The 4,795-nt window shown below is 58.8% G+C and overlaps 1 protein-coding gene across 3 annotated transcripts in view; it reads right to left on the reverse strand.

Moving 5' to 3' along the window:
- GIT1 (GIT ArfGAP 1) overlaps positions 1–4,018 on the reverse strand; it is a 13,506-nt gene extending 9,488 nt beyond the window's left edge. The window contains exons 1-2 of one of the 3 annotated variants that reach the window (XM_024735032.1): positions 3,551–4,018; positions 62–195 (exon numbers count right to left, since the gene is read on the reverse strand). The gene's annotated coding sequence lies outside the window, so the exon portion shown is untranslated. Of the gene's footprint in view, positions 1–61; positions 1,648–3,550 lie in introns of those variants that run through there. The other 2 variants (XM_024735023.1, XM_024735040.1) reach the window with 2 other exon arrangements.
- Between the last annotated feature and the right edge of the window lie 777 nt (positions 4,019–4,795).

Here is a 4,795-nt window from a genome sequence, read left to right on the forward strand (position 1 = left end):
AAACGTGCCAGCGCTCAGCACACGCTACGGGGAAGGAAGCACGGCCCGGCACAGCCCGTACCTGCAGCAGAGTGGGGGGCCAGGCGCTGTGGCGAAGGTGCTTGACGATGGAGATGTGGCGTCCCAGGCTCCGGTGTACACTGCAGCACTCGTCACACACCAGCACACCCCTGCTGATGGAGGCCCAGCCGGGGTCTGCCGGGTGGGGGTAAGGGTCAGCCGCAGCCAGACACGGGCGAGGCCTCCTGAACACCGCCCTGGGCCCGCACTACGCTTAGAACTCCACGCACATTTGCTCACTCAGTCCCCCAAGGCTCTGGGAGCTGGACCAGCGATGAGGACGCTGAGCTCTGGAGGTGGGAGGGACTCCCATCAGAGCCAAGCCCTTTCCTACATGTCTTTGCCCCTCTGGGGAGGTGTGGTCCCCAGGGCCTACTCAGCGGGCAAAGCTTCCTGTCCTACAGCCACTGCGACAAGTTCCACAGCCTTTCCCCAGGGAACAAGGCTGCCACCCTAGCCCTGCCCCAGGGAGGCAGAAGTCCCCACGGACTGCACGCCACACATCTCTAGGCACTCCTGCGTCCGGATCAGTGCTACATTTCTCCTACACTCTGCCTTCTTTTAGAACCACTAGCTCACCTGCCTGACCCATCACACCCCTCTGGGGGCTCCCGCCTCTGTCCTCCACTGGCAGGTAAGAGCCCCTTTCATGACCGAGTCTCCTGACACCACCAGTGATGGGGTGCGCTGGAGCCCCTCTTAAGGGGGATGGAGAGAGCAAAGGAACTAACACTGACTGAGTACCCACTGTGTACCAGTTGGGTGCCATAAGTATGGTACCTCTGACTGTCAGGCAAGGTGGGAAATGCTACCCCTGCTTTACCAATGAGGAAACAGTGTCTCAGAGAGGTTAGGGTGCTTATTCAAAGCCACACAGCTAATGAGTGGGATTGCTGGGATGTGAACCCAGGCATTTAGACGCTGGAGACCATGCCATGTTCACACCAGCTGCTGTTGCAGCCCCAAGTGGGCCAGGGCCATGGGAGCCACTCTCCACTCCTTGGGGAGAAGTGAACTTTAGAAGCAAGAAGGGGGACCAGAGCAGGATGGGAACTCCTGGGGTCCTTCTCCAGGGCAGGGGAGATGCCACCCATCCCAGGCCCCTTGGGAGAGGGGGAGGAGACAGCTGCATACAGCTCAGGCTGCAGAAAGGTCACGGGGGAGAAAGCAGCCATTGTGTGCCACTGGAGAGTGGGGGCAGGGAGCCTCTCTCGCAGGACACTGTGCTCTGCCCAGGCCCCCGGCCTGTCTCACGAAGCCCCGTCCTGGCGGGCGGTGAGGGGGTGGGGACTGGCTCTCTGCCTCGCCCCTAGTGCTCATGTTGTCCAGAGCAGCCCCCACCAGGGGAGGGGACAGGCTTGGGGTAATGAGAGCCTCTCCAACCAGAAGGCAATTCTCATACCCTTCCCTGCAAGGACTTCTACCAGTGTTCGCCAGAGAACTGTGAGGAAACTGAGTCAGGATACAGCCTGAGCTCTGCCGTGGTGAGTGTCCCCTCCATGGCATGGAAACAGGAGGTGAAAGGAGGAGGGCTCAGTTCTTTGGGTCTGGACTTCTTTAGGGATCCCCCCAAAACAGGGCAGAGGGATGCAGGAGGTACCCGCCATACACCTTCCTCGGAGGCTGAGGGGCCCACGAGGAAAGGACCCGCCATCTGTGCCAAGAGGGGGAGCCCTAGAGCAAACTTTAGTGTTGGCTTTACCCAAACGGTGAGGCCCCCCCCACCCCCAGACCCCACTGGGTCAGGGGTCTGCCTGCCAGCCCCCTCCGCCAGCCCAGGCAGGAAGCTGGAAATGACGCAGCCTGAATTCCTCTTGTTGAAATGGTGGGGTTTCCTGTCAGGAGGGAGCCGCCCAGGCCAGGATCATAAATGGGCAGCTCTAAGGCCTCCACCCCAAGCCCGTGGCCCTACCGGAGAAGCCAGACCTGGGAAGGCTGGCCAGATATCCAGGGCCAGACCAGACACGGTGAGCCCCTGAATGAGGCAGTGACCAGGATCTGGGGAAAGGGGTCCAAGGCTCTGCTCGGCACTCCCCCAGCCTGGGGGAGGGGTTCTCCCTCTCTTCCACGGTGACCTGAAATAGGAAGGGTGGGCAGGGGACACTGTCCTGGTCTGGGGCACACTGGTGCCAGCTCAGTTCTGGATGACACAGATGGGTCACCTTACTACCTACTCCCTATGTCCAAGGGGCCTGGGCCTACCCAAGCAGGAGCCCCCAAGGCCCACCTAGGCCAGTTCCTAAGCCAAAGGGCCAGGAAGGGTTTCTGAAAGTCAAACGGCTATTGTAATTTAAGGTTAAGGGACCCTTGCCCCCAAATAGGCTTCCAGGACCAAACTCAGGGCAGAAGGGTAGGGGGAAGAAGGGTTAGGGGATGTGGTCCCCTCCTCAGTACCCTGCCAACCTTCCCCCTGGGCTTCTGCCTCAGTCGTGGGGCGGGGGGCGTCTGGTATGTGTGAGCAAGTGGCAGGAGGGGTCCTGGGATAATGTTCGCCAGCACCAACCCCATGGAGGCCTCTATTAAGGTGAATACATGTCACCACCCAAAGCCACTGGTGACGACCTCCAGGGCCCGGAGCCAGCCTCTTCTTATCTAGGGACCAGATCCTCACTAGACAAGAGGGAGAAGCCCCCCCATCTTGAAAGCAGGCAAGACTAATCCATGGGGATAGAGGTCAGAATGGCGGCTGCCTTTGGGGGGCGTTGACACAAGAAAGCTCTATAAGGTGATAGGAACGCTCTACCTCTTGACTGGAGCTGTGGTTACACAAGTATATACACAGGTAAAAACTTGTCAGGCTGAACACGAAGAAAAAGGCACTTTGCTGTACATAAGTTATACCTCAGTAAAAGAAGCAGCCCATCACTCACCCCACCCCTCAATCTACATTATGAAGACAAATGAGCCTGCAGGTTCCCAAATGTCCCTAGCTGGTGGCCAGCCTCGCTCACTCAAGGTGCCTGCAGGATGGGCATCTTGAGGTCTTCACGCCTGTGCCTGGGGCTGCCAAAGTGGGAAGGCTGCCTGAAGGCCTGTGGTGTGAGGCGCAGGCCCGTGACAGAGAAACCAGGACTGTGCGGCAGGGTGAGTGGAGGGGCAGGAAACATTCTCCAGGGTTCCCTGACCCCTGGCCCTCTCCTGGATTCCCAAGGCAGGCAGGGACACAGACGGTGCCTAACGAGGTGGCACCAGCTGCTAGAGCAGCCATGCTATGCCCAGCCGTCTCACAGCATACTCACACTTGTCCCGAGTGCCCAGGCCTGTGAGCAGAGGGAGGACAGGGCCCTTCTGGGTCGGGCTGCATCTTACCTTTCACCTCCATGACCCTGCAAATTAACCAACCACAAAAAGGCCACGACCCCATTCCTAGGGCTGGGACTGCAGGGCTCCTATCACAATGAGAAGCCTACGACTTTGGGTAGGAAGCATACACCAAGGAGGTGACTCTGGGCCTGGGCTCCAAACTGCTGGTTTCCCTCAAGCCTCTTACCTGGGCTGCTACAGGTCCCAAACTGAAAATGCCACTCCACGCATCATAGTGTCAGGGTGTGGGGTAGCCCCAAAGAGTCAGCTGGGGTCCTGAGAAGCATCCAGACACTTGAAGAATGCCTGCGATGTGCCAGACACCATGCTAGGTGCTGGGGTGGGGGGTGAGCAAGACTTCATCAGCACCCCGCACGCCCCACCATCCTGACCTCACCACCTGCCTCCTCCTAATCTGTATTCTGGATCAGGGGAAACGGAGATTCCAGGGGGGCACAAATGGCTCTGTGGGATGAGGACTGGGGGCGGGGAGCTGGGCACCCCAACACAACAGATACACACCACTCCTGCCCATGCCCACTGGACATCCAGAGGCTTCCAGCCAAACAGTCAAATGCAGCAGAGAAGGGACAACTGCCTTGCTAATGCTGCCCAGTGTCCCCCTGGCCCAGAATCCGGACCACAGACTTGGAGGTGGAACAGTCCTCGAAAACCATTTCTACTCCAACTTCTTTGCCTCAGAGTTGAGGAAACTGAGACCCAGAGTGAGGAAAGTCTTGCCATGAGTCACAGAGTAAGCTGGAAACAAAGACAACACCAAAATCCAGGCTTCCCTGATAAAGTGTTTACTAAGCAACCCCCTCCCAGTCCTACCTGCCCTCCCCCACTGCTACATCTGCCCAGCAGAGGTGCAGAACAGCCTCGGACAGACAGACAGGAAGGCAAGCTCTCCTCCCAGCCCTTCCATCCCCAGACCTGCCTGCAGCTGGGGTAAGGAGAGAGTTTCTAACTAATCAGGGGTAGGGACACCCCTTCTCTCCTCCCCTCGCCCCCCCCTCAGATAGTTTCTTCAAGGCCCTCTAGACCATGACATGCCCTGAGAGGAGGCCTCAGGGTCAAAACCACCCAGATCACCGTGCCTCTGCCAGGCACCCACAGTTCCCTGTTGGGATCCTGGTCCTGTCCAAAGGGTGGCTGCAAGTTACGGGCCCACAAAACAGCACCCCACACTCTCATACTTATTTTGTGCCCAGAGGTTCACAGACAACCCCACCCTCACCCGAGCCTGCCCAGAGGTCTCCCAGGGAGATGGTGCCTTTTCTAAAAAGAAGCCGGTCAAGGGCCAGGGCTTTCCTTTCCCCAGGCCAGCTGCTGAGCCCCATCACTGGCAGTGTCCTCCCACATCAGAATGGAGCAGCCTCTCTGGGTCACTGATCCTCACTTCCTCAGTAGGTCGGGGTGTGGGGGGGGG

This window comes from Neophocaena asiaeorientalis, unplaced genomic scaffold (genome assembly GCF_003031525.2).
Source record: "Neophocaena asiaeorientalis asiaeorientalis breed wild unplaced genomic scaffold, Neophocaena_asiaeorientalis_V1.1 scaffold129, whole genome shotgun sequence".
Lineage (NCBI taxonomy): Eukaryota > Metazoa > Chordata > Mammalia > Artiodactyla > Phocoenidae > Neophocaena > Neophocaena asiaeorientalis.